General features: G+C 36.0%; 1 protein-coding gene across 4 annotated transcripts in view; it reads right to left on the reverse strand.

Annotated features, from left to right (window-relative positions):
* Window positions 1-813: 813 nt before the first annotated feature.
* Window positions 814-15,656, reverse strand: part of SOBP (sine oculis binding protein homolog) — a 176,540-nt gene continuing 161,697 nt past the window's right edge. For 2 of the 4 annotated variants that reach the window (XM_026726650.2, XM_087913465.1), the window contains one exon: window positions 2,009-2,687. The gene's annotated coding sequence lies outside the window, so the exon portion shown is untranslated. Of the gene's footprint in view, window positions 2,688-7,651; window positions 7,736-15,656 lie in introns of all 4 variants that reach the window. The other 2 variants (XR_015739635.1, XM_087913476.1) reach the window with 2 other exon arrangements.

Genomic DNA, 15,656 nt, shown 5'->3' on the forward strand with positions numbered 1-15,656 from the left:
CCACTTGAGCTCCATGGTATTGACAAAATCACCATCAGTCAATTGCAAAAGGCAGCTTTACTTGGAATAGCTTACATCTTGCAACAAATACCTTTAACGCCATCAAACAACATCTGCCTTTTCCCAGGTTTTGAGAAGGACTTGATAGGATAAAAATGCCAAATGGAGTCTAAACATATGGCTGAGTGTATGACAGACTATAATAGTATGTAAATATATTATTCCTATACTTAATTAACATTTTTCTATGCCATTATATTTCATAAGATTATTCTGCCTTAGGGTAAGCATTATGCATTCAGCAGTAAGGGCTCTGTATAGGATTCATCAGAAGGTTAGTCCATAAAGTAAGGAGCATGTCTGGGTATCTGTCAGATTCCTTAAAAATAATTATCAAGTTACAAAGCAAATATTTTCAGGAGTGATATAAAAATATACCATATGCATCCACAGGTGTATATGTTACATGAGGAATTATTAGCATTTTCGATACAAGGTCACTGAAAGGCAGGGAAAAAAAATCAAATGGCTGTCAGAGAATGAAGAAATAATTGGAACATTGGATTTTACATCGGCAATTAAGGCAGACAGTTGAATCCTTCTATTTACTTGGAGCCAAGCCTGTGTGTAGTATATTTAAAAGCTTATTTTTCATCTTTATCCCCCCAAAACTTTTTTTTAAAGTTTAAATTTAACACTAACTTTTGCCATATTGGTTTTATCATATTGACTTCTTGAAATAAATGAAGATATTCTATGCTCTGAGATATATATATATATATATTTTAAAAAGGAAACAACAGCAAAATTAAGTACATTTTTTACTTGGAGATTTATTTTGTTTTAATAAATCTGACACCAGTCAGGGAGAAGAAAAAAGAACAACAAGAAGCATCTTAAAAATGCTTCATATTTTCCATAGAAATTTGCCTTTGTTAGGTTTTGAAAATCCATGGGTTCATGAGCCCATCCACTGACCCTCGGCCCTCCCCCCACACCTCATTTTTCCCCCTTGTATTTGTTTTTTTTTTTTAAATCAAAGTGAATTTGCTTGTTGAGTGTAATTTTCCAAGCCTTCACAGACCTAATAAATAAGGAACCCCTGTAAAACAGTAGCTTGACTTAAGTGAATCTGTACAAAGGAAAAATATAGAAATACAGTATGTACAAAGTACCGTCAGTGCACCATCGCTACAAAGTTCTGATTTAATTGGCTTTAATTTAAGACCCTGCTCCCAAGCTCTTTGAAGCACAATCTTCCCAAATGTTTCCCCCTTTGCTAAGCACAGTAGCCTTATAGTGAAGGTGCATTCTGATCACTATTGTGTGAACAATTGCTTTATTCAAGTTAGTAAACAGTTACACTGGATCACAAGGTGATTTGAATGTTCCCCCCACCTCAATTTCCCGCCCCCTTAGTATTTTGTCCAAAATGGGATATACTTCCCAATTGTTTTACCAAATCAGTGCTCTAGTGTACTTTTGGATTCTTGGCTACAACTATACAAGTGCACGCAAGTAAATCCTACCCTGTTATCCTCCACCCTCCAATTGAGAATCAGATTGCACATTTCTTTTAACCATGACAGAAGAAAGCAAATAGTGAAACAAAATCATGGGGACTTGCTTCTCACTTTACCCCTGTGTTTTCATTGGCTTGGCCATACCTTTCTAATTATCATGAAAGAGCTTTACATCTGGAGAGATTGTCTCACTGGCTTCCTGGATCACTGCAAAACCATCAGGGTTGAAATTTCATCCAAATCTTTCATAACACCCAGCAAATATTTCCCCCAGATAGTTTTACACCTTGAGGGGATCCCTTTTTTTTTTTGGTCTTTAGTTCAACACTCTTGCTCTGTTCCCAAAAGGGGTGCTATTTTAGGGGAATTGAAAGAGAAAACCGAGAGGAATAAACATTTACTGAGTTCTCTTGGCATTCAGTCTCTGAAAAACCACAGTATAAACTATTCATGCTGCTTCTTACATCTGTCAAATCAAAATTAAAAAAAAATTAAAAGCCAGAAAAGTGTAACACTGAAAATATGGCATTAAAAAGGATAAAGGTGGCCTTTGTAAAAATAACACAGAAAAAGTATATTAGCCAATAAAATATTCTAATAACTCTTCATTTAAAAGTGCATCATGGGTAGGAGATAAAGATGACGCTGAAGTGTCAATACTCCAGTATAGCCCCTTCAACCGCCTCCCATTACAACGCGAATAGGTCCAAAACCATACAATGCAAATCACAATTCTTCATGTAGCAGCAAAACCACAGCAGGTTTTTTTTGGGGGGTGGGGATCAATTTCATCATCCACCTTCAAATATTTGAACCTTGAAGTCTATGAGGGGGAAAAAAAGTACATACATTGGTCCATGTGGCTTTAGAATCAGAGGAAAATCCTCCATCGGCAAAAAACCAAAGGTTTAGGGAGAAGGGGGTGTGGTCATTGGAATGCTGAGAGTACTTTTGAGGGGTCCATGATGTGCTTACAGTCTCCTGACCCAAAGGCACCCTAGGGTTTTAGCCTTCCCTCTGAAAGAAATGATGGGAAATGGCTTTGTTTTCTTGATTTCTGACCAGATATGGTGGCGAGTGGACCAGCTGGTGTTGTCTGGTAAAGTAGCACTGATTGCTCTGCTCCCTTTCTCCATGCAAGGTACCCTGTCAATATCAGCATTCCTGCAACAATAAAACAGGCATGTCAATATAATTATAATGATTCATTGCAGTATTGTATTTGACAGTCATAACATTAAGGTTCAATCATAATATTAAGGTTCTTTCAGGAGTAGAGAAAATAGAAGATTAAAGACAGAAAACATGCAGAGTAAGAAGCACAATCAGAAAACAATATAGTTTAGCTTTATCTATATTAGTGTATATGGAACCCTATTCTTCAAATAACTTTTGCAATACCATCTACCAAATTCTTCTTCATAAAAATCCAACTAGTTACAGAATTTCTTTGGAATCAATACTCAGCACAACTTTCAAACTTCTAGACTATCAGTGGCTATGAGCTCAAAAATTCCTTTTCCATTTAATAATTTCAAGAAAAGAGATGATAACTCAAATTTTGGATGGTATATTGAATAACTTTTCCTGTGGCTTATTTCCTGAGCCTGTCTTTCATTTGAGATCTTTCATCAAGCACTGAAACAAATAAAACTTTTGGACTAGAGACAATAGAGGAATGAAGACGATATCACATCACTTTCAATTGACTGAAAAACCCAGCCCCTAGACTTGGATGCCAGTTCCATCATTATTTCATCATTAAAAGAGCCATGGTGGCGCAGTGGTTAGTATGCAGTACTGCAGGCTAACTCACTGCTCACTCCAAGAGTTTGATTCTGAATGGCTCAAGGTTGACTCAGCCTTCCATCCTTCCGATCAGTAAAATGAGGATCCAGATTGTTGGGGACAATATGCTGACTCTTTAATCTGCTTAGGGAGGGCTGTAAAGCACTGTGAAACAATATATAAGTCGGCTATTGCTATTATAATATTGTCAGTTAAAATAACGATATTCTCTGATTTATATATTTCCAAAAAAGGATATATTAACATGGAGATTTGGCACAGAAATAAACTGACTAATAAGTCTCCTATCTGAAATTCAGGAATTAGCCAATCCAATTTATCTCCTACATGGGAGGAAGGAAAAACAATTAAGCCTGTTTATTTACATGGTCTTACTAAGTAATTTTATAGTTTAGGAAAAAAATTCAAGAGCAGAGAAACTAAGCAAGCTAATCAATATAAGCAAATGACGGTGTTTCTTCTTAACAACTAACTCTGTGCCATAATTCCAAAGTGGAATTGATGGAAGAGGTACTAGGAACAGAAGATCCTATATTATCCTATTAGGTGGCATTTTAATTTATCAAGGATCAGTGCTTGTATGAGAAAGAATATCTAGTGGTTTTAGAAATATTCAGGCATTGTATCTGGAATCTGAAATATCAGAAACCCAAATTATAATAGAGTAGTTATTTAACTCCTGTATGAACAGGTCATGTGAGTTTGAAGTAATGTTGATCGCAGCGTATGAATAAGTCAGGGTTGCATAGTGTTTTCCCCTTCCCCTCAATAAGGATTCACATGAACAGCCACCTCAGTTGCACAGCAACTTGAGCAGACTCTAATAGTTTTCCATTTTCCAAAATAATACATTGATTAATATGCCTTGTAATTTAGTTTGTTAATATTTCTTGAAAGATACATTTGAAATATCTTAATTTCTGTGATTATTTAGCCTCCTGATAACTGGGGACTGCTAATTCACTCTATTCTATAGTAGGTGGAATCCCACAATTCATGAAGCACTGGAGAAAAACACTGTACATCTGCCTAAAGCAATCTCATATTTCCAGTTTTGCTTTTTAGTGTAATAGAAAAAAAGTTTGCACAACTGGAAAATCCTGTTTGCATCTTCAATCTCATATGCTACACAGTTAACTGGAATATATTGAGAATTTATCTTACATTGCTTAGAGACACAATACGGACATCTTGTCTGTAAGCACTCAATTTCAGAGTTACTCTACAATTTCACTGGTTTATACATAAAAATGCCACCTTTTCAGTATATTAAGCAAAATATTTTTAATGTATATCCTAAATTTATATTCCAATAGAATGAATAAAAATGTAAAGTATCCAAATTGATGAGCTTGCTTCTTGGTGACTTTACCAATCATGGCCATACAGGTTTCTTGGCAGAAATATAGAAATGGTTAGTTTTGTCTTGTTCCTGGATTTATTTTTTTTAATTCCAATCTACACTACAGCCTTGAAATACATGAAGGAATCCCACCCAATTATTAACCAGGTCAAATCCCATTTAGCTTCCATTCAAGGTCACCCTTGATTCAATGTTCCACCAACCAAGACAATTAATATTATGAGCTTATGTTGTCAGAGTTCCACTATATAATAAAAGGAAAGTTTTGCCTATTGGGGAATTGTTGGTATAAACAAAACGTGCACTATTATTTTTAAATGACTGTAATGTAGTAATTTAGCCCACTGAGCACAGTATATGGATGATGATGATGATGATGATGATGATGATGATGATGATGATTTGCTTGGCTCCTTTGGAACAGAAATGGGCTCAGAGCAAAGTCAAGGCCATGATTTTCTTAGGGAGAAAATCATCAAACAGGTGGCATGTTCAAACCCACATACACTTTGGAATTGCTGTATATTTGTATGAATTCTGTTCTTCTCAAAAGCTGAATGCATTCAACATTTTTACTGAAGTCTCTGCTTTTGAATAACCATTTATGTCTCTCCCCTATAAAATGAAATAAATGACATCACATCACTGAAATTGAGAGAAACATATTAGTTGGGGAAAAATAAGAATGTGGAAGCCATGGAGAAAGGAGTATGTAGCTTATCACTAAGCATTTTTAATCAGCACTAGCTGCTATTAACATTCAGTGTATTTTGTTTTCTACATCAAATTCCTTTGTCAGTTTCTGCTCTTTTGTCTCTTCTTGCCCTGGTATATTTTCTCCCAAATTGGTTTTTTTTTATAGAGTTCACTATATTATACTGAAGAGCTGTATGTATTTGGCACTATTACTTCTTCATCATTAAAGAGTAAGTCTGCATAGATTTGGCTTATTTTTATTTTTTTAATTTCAACTTCAGGAGAGAATTTTCTTGCTTAAATATTGGGAATTCCTGAGTAACCACATTCTTGTGCTACGATTCTCACTAAATTGGAATTCAGGAACTATACTTCAATGCAATTGATGCTATATGTTGTTTTCCTTGCCTTTGACTTTAAAGCTCTCGAACTCAACATTGCTTGAATACCAAAGCCCTGCTCATTTTTAAACAAATTATAGTATTGAGAGAATTACAGTCTTTTGTGCTACTAGGCTTAATAAAGATGTTGTGTGGGTGTGGGTGAGTGTGCCTTCAAGCCACTGTTGACTCTTAGCAGTTCTCTGGACAAGTCCCTGCAGTTTTCTTGGGAAGTTTTCCTAAATTGGTTGCCATTGCCTCCTTCTGAAGGAGGGAGAGGGAGGGAGGGAGAGGGAGGGAGAAAGAGGGAGAAGGAGGGTGAGGGGTGGGCTCAAGGTCACCCAGCTGAATTGTGCTTAAAGTGAGACCAGAACTCATAACCCCCCCTCCATTTCTAGCTTGATGCTTTAACTACTGCACAAAACTTACTAGGATCTCACTAGGATCTTGGCTCTCACTAGGATCTTGGAAAATCTTATTACCTTCTTGTAATACGTTGTGTATAAGTCCATTGTCCCTGTCTTTCATGAGCAGAATCATATTGTACTTGTACTGTTCTGTACCTGTGCTGTTTCTACATTTTAGTACAGTACAGTTTAGTACAGTTTTCTGCAACCCTGGGCCCTCCACATGTGTTAAATATCATCCCTTATAATTGCTGAGGTTTAACATCTCTGGAGGATGCTGTATTGAGGAAATCTGCATTAAGATGCAATCAGCTGCTGGCTTCAATTTTTGTCAGCAATGCATGTTTTAAGTTAGGAATTAGTAAATGGTGATCAGCCTGTGCAGTGGGACTTCCACTTGGTCATGAAGGTGCACTAAAAATAGATACTGTAAATAAAGGGACCAAGGAGGAGTGCAGCTATTTATGAAACTGCAGTTTGGTGTAATGGTTGGTTCCAGGCTAGAAATTGGGACACTGTGTGTTGTAGTTCTGCTTTAGGCATGAAGTCAGCTGGGTGCCCTTGGGCGTCTCAGTCCTAGGAAGGAGGCGGTGGCAAACCACTTCTGAAATCTTGTCAATATAAATGCAGAGACTTGTCCAGATAGATGCCAGGAATCATTATTGACTCAAAGACAGTCAGAGTCGAAGACAGAAAGACAGACACACACACACAATTGCAGTCAGCTTACTATGCAATGCAATTGATGCTATATCCTTATGCATAACTGTTCACATTCCATGCTTTTTCAAAATGTCCTAAACAAAGGAATGACATCTTTGGGAAAAGATCTTTAAACAGCAGATCAGTTAAGTCATACAAAATGTACAATTAATATCAGCATGCAGCAGGTAATATCAATAGCAAATTTTACACTTCAGGAAGATACTTAGAAATGGCTTAAAATTACACTAAATCTAGCATATACTGGCTAATGTTGGTTAACTGCAGAATTGCAAAGGAAATTGAACCTAATTGTTTGCTTCATTTTACACTACACAAATGCTTCAATATGTACACTTACAAATGAAATAATTATGTTACACACTGAGTTTTCAAAACAAAGATTGGAAGTTCAAATTTAATTGGGGTGGATTTTTTAAAGTAAACAGTATGATCTTTTTGTCTTAGATATTTATTATTGTACATTGGCTTAAACTTTAGAAACATTTTAGCAACACTGGAAAAAACTAAGCCAGCTGCTAGGTGGATATTCTTACAGATGGAGACATGTGTTAAACTCAAATGTCATTCTTTCAAATACCAAGAAGTCTGGGGAAATAAATCCATGGATACCAAGAAAGAGACCTAATATTGTAGAATACTTATGCAATGGGAAGTTAGCACCCGATTTTCACCAAGTTAAATAAAAAATTTCTTGCGAGGACATAAAATTCAGGTGTTTTGCCAGGCTTGTAGAATTTTCATATTTACCTTTTTCATTCCTTTTCTGGTGCACAAATATATTTCCAGCCACAAACACCTTTCACAAGGGGTACAACAGTTCTCACATGGTACCTAATAGATAATGCACAGTGGAATCGAACAATAAGGCTCAAAACTAGTACAAAATTTTACTATTATTTAAGTCATTTTTACACCCGCCTTTTTGAGAGTTCAAGGTGGCTCATGCAAGCTCACAGTGGCTTACAAAAGCCTTGTGTATTGGGTTGAGCTAAGTATAACTAACCTAAAGTCACCAGGTGAGTTCTACTGACTGAATAGGAATTGAACCTGATCAAGTTATGAAGACATTAAAGCACAAATTTATTTGGTGATTTGCAGATTGGACTACAGTTTCATCCATCCCCACAAAAGCTGTGATGGGATATGAACTCAATGTATCTAAGACAACTTTTTATTCCAAAATTCTAATTAAGTAGAATTAAAATAATTAAAGTAATTAATGTTTTAAATGGTAAAAGCAAAAGATACATTAAAAGTATGGTAAATTTTCAGTGAAACTGAAGTTGATTGAAAACAGAGAGGGCAAGACTGATTTTAGACCAAGGAAGTGTCACTCTAAGGATATAGCCCATAGTCATATTGAAAATGTAATTCACTATTTGAAAGGATAGAAATTTAGTTCTAACATATAACACTTATAATGCTTCTCTTTTCCATTTATTGTCTCTCAAAAACAGCCATCTTGTCTGCTATATATAGGTGTATTCCCATTAATTTAGTAAAGCACGAGACTGAGACTATGCATCTTCGAAGCCAGTGCTATTAGCTGAGTTGGTCTGCATATTATTGCCTTAATTATTTTTATGATGCATAAGTCTGACTTTCAGGGAGATCATGGTTTCAAATTGTGGCATAACTAAGAATTTACTCACTTCTCCCATATCTAAGAATTCAAAATGTTCTACTTATATAATGATTTAAAAAGCCTCAGATGTCTGCTAAAATTCACCTTTCATTCATGCTTGCTCCGTCTGCTCTCCAGCCCCATATGTCTGTCTGTCTCTCTGTCTTTCTGTCTAATCTCTCCATCGGTCTATAAAAGGTAAACGATAAAGGTTTTTCCTATCCAGGCAAGTCTAGTTCTAAGGTGATCATCTCTGTTTCTTAGCCAAGGGAGCCAGCATTGTCTGAAGATGCTTCTGTGGTCATGTGGTCAGCATAATACACTAAAGCTCATGGAACACTATTGTATTCTTATCATCTATCTATCTATCTATCTATCTATCTATCTATCTCCATCCATCCATCCATCCATCCACCTACCTGATCAATAGCAATGATTTGTTACTGGAAACATGCCATGTAGGATGATTTCACACACTTTCCTCGCTCAGGATTTTAATTCAAAAGTAATTAAGAATTCACACAACACAAGAATTCACTATCCACATTGTAGGTGGCAAAATGATTGTAATGGAAAGTTATTTTAATCCTAAACAGATCTACTCAGAAGTAAACCCCATCAAATTCAATAGAATTAACTAAATACATTTGGATAGGTTTTTAGCCATAAAAAGTGAGCAAAAAGTGGCAAACATGTTGTATAGATACAGTGGTGGATTAAGGCTCACTGGTGCCCTAAGCGTTGACAATTCTTGGTGTCCCCCTCCTTTGTACATACGTACAAACAAAGTCATATTTTCAACTTTGTGTTGCCCCTTTTGGGGACCGATGCCCTAAGCACATGCTCAGTCTGCTTAATGGTTAATATACCACTGAACAGATATCAAAACAAGTTAAAAAAATTAAAATGATAGTAGTACATTTCTCTTATAAATTGTTTAACTAATCTTTTATGTACATAAATTAATATAAAATATATATCAATCTATATAGTCTGTGGATTAGTAGCAGTTTACACAGGGACACTTGATGATTTGCAATAGTTAAGACAAAATATGCCTTTTTTCCTATGTTAATAAATGAGAAATAAACATAAATAGAATGGCAACAAAATTTACATTGGCATTGCAAGTACAGATACTGTAGATTTTCCCCGTGCTGTTTCTCCCTGTTGTAGTAGCTTTTCAAAATGAAGTTAATCAAATACCACAGATCCACGGAGCATCTGGGACTAAATATTTGAATGCTCAAATATTTTTATTTTCAGCATCTGTATAGATTCATCCCAACTATACAACTACAATATTTAAATGTTTAATACACTTTCCATGCTGCCTGAGTAAATATTATGATTCAATATATGCTTAATAAAAGAAACTTAAAAGCATATTGAGCACTATTCATTTATCCAATCCCAAAGCAACTTGACTCCTTGATGACTCTGGGCAATTTACAGATAAAAAAGAAAAACCATACAGATAAATATGAGTTTAAAAGATTCTGACTGACCTGATAAAAGTGAAAAAATATAGTCATAGTCTGTAGATATAAAATACAGGGATTTCCTTTTACCTGTATTTTGATAAACCAATACATTATATCACTCTAAACTGTAAATTTTTATTTTAACTTCTGTGAGAGAAAGAAAAGATGACTAGAAAAAAAAAATCACCTGGATAAGTAAGAAGAAAGTCAAGAAAGATAAGAGTCAAAAAAGAGGGACAAATGTAAAATGTGATAGAGACAAAAAGACAAAGCTTGAAGGAAAAAGTGTTAAGAGATGAAATACTTGAGAAACATCATACCACTTTAGACCACACACCCCAGACAAAAATGTTAGGGAGATTGCTCATATGAGAAAACGAAGAATGGGAATGGAACATAATAGGAAACTGTCTGAAGAGCAAGATTCTCAGGAAATATGTAGGGAAGGCACAGAGTTGAAAAAAAAAATTGAAAGTTGGGGCCTAGAATTACTTAATATTGAGCCAAGATTGAAAATTGGAATCAGGATGGTTAATTAGAACCTAGATTCTGTCAAGGAATGTTGCTAGTTGTGGCATTTGCTACCACTGCAACATTATGATCCAACTATTGCAGAGTTCCCCAACATTTCCGGCTTTGTGGACTGGTGAGGGGGGCAAGAGAGGGGATTGTTCCATGTGAGCGGCTGGCAAGTGCACACATGCATGCTGTTCCATTTGTGTGAGCGGCATACACCCGTGCCTGCCACTTGTGCAAAGGGAACATGCTTGCACGCGCTCACCTGCTGCTTGTGCAACTGAGGATACATGGGCATGTGCTCACCAGCCATTTCTGTGGTCCAGTTGCAATCCCCTCATGGCCAACTGTGGTAGTGGGCTGTGGCCCACAGGTTGGGGAACCCTTAGCTATTGGAAAGAGATAGTGAGGGATAAGAAGCAAATGGGAGTGAACTTTGGGGAGATTTCCTCAGGGCGGCCAGGAGGAAAATCCTGGAGTTATATATGAGGCCTGTGGGTGTCACACCAGTTGACTGGGCAAGTCCAATAATTTCAGGCCTACCTTAGTTGGAGGGAATTTTTGAGGGGCAAAACTGGCCCTATGACTACCATGTGAAAATCCAATCGGGGGAAAGTCTTCTCTTCCACCACCAGGCAAAACAGAATTTCCTCTGAAGGATCTCACAGTTGGAAATGGTGTGCTGATAACCAAAGAACTACCCACTCCTGAGATATTTTGTACATGATTTGAAACCTTTTTATGGAAAAAAAAACCCCACTTGGAATCCTAGTGCCTTTCTAGAAGCCATAGTCCAAAAAATGGCAAGGCTAAATTAAAAACGAAACTTGGTTTCTCAAAGTTTAAAATGAAATACAATTTGCACACTTATTCCCATTTTGCAACTGTTAAATGCCAAGGAAAATTCATCAGCAATTTTTGAAAGAGCTTTGAGTGGGTTTTAAGGTTATGCATTTCTGCCAATTTTTGTATTTGTTTAATTATATCAATTTTCTTATGTAGTACATCTAGACTTTACTTCTCTGTGTAGCATATCTAGACTCTACTTTGATTTAAGAAATCAAAACAACTTGTGCTTTCATTTATAACCGTGATTGATTTAAGAGTAACTTGTGAGTTGCCCATTTTGCTGATGATAATAAAATATTCAAGTTGGTGAAAACCAAAAGGGATTGTGAAGAGATTCAGAAAGGTCTCCTTGAGCAAAGTGAGTGATCAATGAAATGGCAAACGAGGTTCAATTTAAGAAAGTGTAGAATGATTAACACTGAAGCACTGATTTCACATAAAATGTGATAAAATCTGTTTTGTCTATAACTAACCAGAAACAAGATTTGAGGCCATAACAAATAGCTTTATGAAGGTGTCAAAAAGTGTATAGAGCTGTGAAAAATTTAAATTTTAGAATTCATACTGGAAAGGGACTGAAAATTGCCAATATTATAATACTTCTCTTATACAAATCCATGGTATATCTTCATCTGGAAGATCTTCCTCATTCACTGACATAGTGCTAATTTAGGTGGCTTTAAGGCCATTCTTAAATTTACTTTTATCATGGAAGGTAGGTCTTTCAAGGGTGATTAGTTTGAAAATATTCCTCTAAAAATTTAGCATTTATGTCAGGAGATTTATGCAAAATGTTTGTCTTTCTCCCTCTACATAAAAGGTATTAGATAAAATTAGAAAATTAGCACAACATAAAAACTTATGTTTTATTATTATCATTTAATAATGCTTGAAACATGTTGTTTCCTGAGAAGTCTACTTCTAATTAACTGAATGAATGAATGAATGAATGAATGCTGGCATATTGTACTTATACGAATAGTAAAGAATTAAACCCACTTTAGAAGAAATACTGCAGATGCTTAATCCTATCCACATTTACCCAGGAACAAGCATAACTTAATATTATGTTAGCATTAATAACCTAATACTTAATATGTATTACTTTTGATTAAATGTAGTGTAAATTACATACTAATAGAGAGAGACCTGTAATATAGTTGCAGAATTAAAAATGGGATTGGATGGGAGAGGGGTTTAATTTTTATCTGTGTCATTATTTTATTCTATTTATTAATTTTAGTATAATCATCCCCTTCAGAAGTTGTCTCATATATCCGACATATATTTCTTCTGCAAATAGGGCTCAAATGATGAAGTGTGAAGGGAGTATAGATTAGAAAACTAGTGTAGTTAGTCCTTGACTTATAACCACAACTGAGTCCAAAATTTCTATTGCTAAATGTGACAGCTGTTAAGCAAATTTTGCCCTACTTTATGACCTTTCTTGCTATAGTTGCTAAAGGAATCATTGCAGTAGTTCAGTTAGTAGCACCGTGAATCTGGCTTCCCCATTGACTTTGCTTGTCTGCAATGGTTGTGAGTGTGAAAAAGGGTCATAACTCATTTTTCTCAGTACCATTGTAACTTTAAAGGGTCACTAAATGAACTGTTGTAAGGTGAGGACAACTTGCACATGGGAACAGTCTAATTATTTATCCACCTCACCTGTCTGGTGAATACTTTGAAAAGTACAGATGATCTTATCAAAGATAGTAAACCCACTCTTCCAACTTAGCTTCAGTATGAACAGCCAATAGATGTAATAATTTATGTTAGAAGATGAGGCATTTGATTGACAATGGTACCCACTTTTTTGTTTTTGCTGCAGAACCAGGCAGAAAATGGAATAATTACTTTAAAGTAGCTCGCTATTCTGTTAGTTAAAAAATTGACTGAGTTATTTGTTTTGTTCATTTATCAAAATTATATAGTTGCCCACCTCTCTCTCAAAGGTGACTGAATTAAATTCCTTTTTTTAATTGTCAAGGATGCAAATATCACTTAAGTAATATTCATCATTATTACATAAGTTAACCTTGAATAATCCATGGAATTTTAATAATTACATGATATTCAACAATCACAACAGAAACAAATGCACAAATCTATAGGAACTACAACATTTCCTGAAATACAAAATGTTCTACTTCTGAAGTACTGCAAACTTTATAATATTGGTAACAGAATACTTTGCAGAATGTTGACAAGAAATACTTAACTGTATAAAAACAATTACATGGAAAGATCCTTAGTATATTTATAGGAATGCCTGTTGGAATATATGTATTCCAACCTGGCTAGTACATTAACATAAGTTAATTCAGGGTTCTTCCTCACAGCTGATTTAAAGTGCTAGTTACCAATGCTTGATTGAGCTGGCGGAAAACTGTTCCAGTGTCAAAATTGTGCTCTCTCACCCCACCCCACCACCACAAAACCCTTTCTGGCCACAGGACAAGGTACACTTGGGATAGAGACTGGTAGATTCCCCTGGCTTTGTTTTCCACCCATGCACTGAATGTCACCAGACAAAATATTCCTATGGGTTGGATCTGGCAGATAAGGTGAGAGATGGCTAGACAGATGAGTTCAGTTCTGGTCTGTCTTAGTCAAAACTCATTGTCTCACAAAAATGTTTTGTGGAGTTACCTTAAAGCAGAGTTCCCCAACGTTTCTGGCTTTGTGGACTGGCCAGAGTGGGGAGGAGGGGGGATGGTCCCATGTGAGTGGCCGGCAAGCATACGCACAGCTCCATTTGCACAAGCAGCATGCACACGCACATGCTGTTCACACAAATGGAGCATGCGGATGCATTCGCCTGCCACTTGTGCAAGTGAGGCTGCGCATGCGTATGCGTTCGCTGGCTGTTTCTATAGCCCAGTTGCAATCTCCTCACAGCCCACTAGTGGGCTACGGCCAACAGGTTGGGAACCCTTGCCTTAAAGCGAATGTTTTAAGCCCTGTTCTGGAATAGCATTATTCTGGTGCTAGTTTAGAAGAGTGGTAAACTTACACTCAAAAGTATTTTGTACCTGAAACACTAGACCTACAGCCAGAAATCATTATTCTGCTTTGTTAAGCAGCCGTCCCTTCACCACCACTCCTCCATTGTTGCTCAACTGCTGCAACACATTGCTTGCTTGAAGAGGAAGCGCTATTTCAACTCTAGAACAAGTAAGAACAACTCATGGAGTGAGATTAAGGCAATGTCATGAAGAGAAAAAGAATGCTCCTAGAGATCAGTCATGCTATGGCTAGGTGCTAATGGGGAAAGCTTTCAGTACAGCATTACTGTGCAATGAAATCTCAGAAGCCTGTATCTGCTCTGTAAGCATAGACAGGAAGCAGGACTTCAGTGTCTATCTCTCCTATTAGGTATCAGGTACTTCAGAATTTTTGTTTGTTCGTTTTATTTCTTTACTTATTGGATTTATAAACTGCCCAGCTTCCTCACAGAAGGCCTCTGGGTGGTGTGCAAATGAAATATTAAAACATAAAAGTGTATATAAAATTTAAAATAGGCAAAGATGATTAAAATTCAAAAAAGTAAAGTAGTTAAAAGAAGGGTATTCAAGGTTCTAACTAGCTGTATGAGCCCCAAGCAAGATGATAAACACTATTAACATATTTGATACAAAGATGTAATGGGAATTTGACAATTCTTAAAAATTGTCAAATTGTTTAAAAAGGCTCTTTTGTGTTCTTTTAAAAAAATGTTATTTTTTGTGTGTTAGATTGCCCTAGCCAAAGATCATTAAAAGTGCATATTATATCAGCATAAACATGCTTTTTAAAGGCAGAAAAAATAGAAAATGTTATGGAGAAGTGAACCCATAGCAGTGTGATTCAATAGTTAAGAATCAAACTAGTCAGCAGCAATTACACTTTTATCTCCACTCAAACAAAGCTTGTGAAATGTCATGAAAGTCTTATTTAAATCCTACTTTAAAAATTGTACGTTTCAGAAAGTACTTGATAAAGGTTGAAAAGCATGATTTTTCAATTCATGTAATTCCAAGTTTTAGAATTGGTCTTCCTAAAATCATCTTAAAATGTATGGTGATAATTAAACCCCACAAGTCCCAAATTGCCTTTTTTTAACAGATGACTTAGCCCCAGAGACTGGGGGCTGATTTCCTGGTCTTAAAAACTAACATTGCAAAGGAGCTTTTAGTTAGCCTAGATATCTCACTACCATTTCTTTGCCAAAGCTGTTAACGGAATACTCCATGAGATAAAGAAACAAGATACTGCTGATGTGTGTAAAACAAGTACA

Source organism: Pseudonaja textilis, chromosome 1 (genome assembly GCF_049901715.1).
Source record: "Pseudonaja textilis isolate UNSWEBS1 chromosome 1, rPseTex1.2, whole genome shotgun sequence".
Taxonomy (NCBI): domain Eukaryota; kingdom Metazoa; phylum Chordata; class Lepidosauria; order Squamata; family Elapidae; genus Pseudonaja; species Pseudonaja textilis.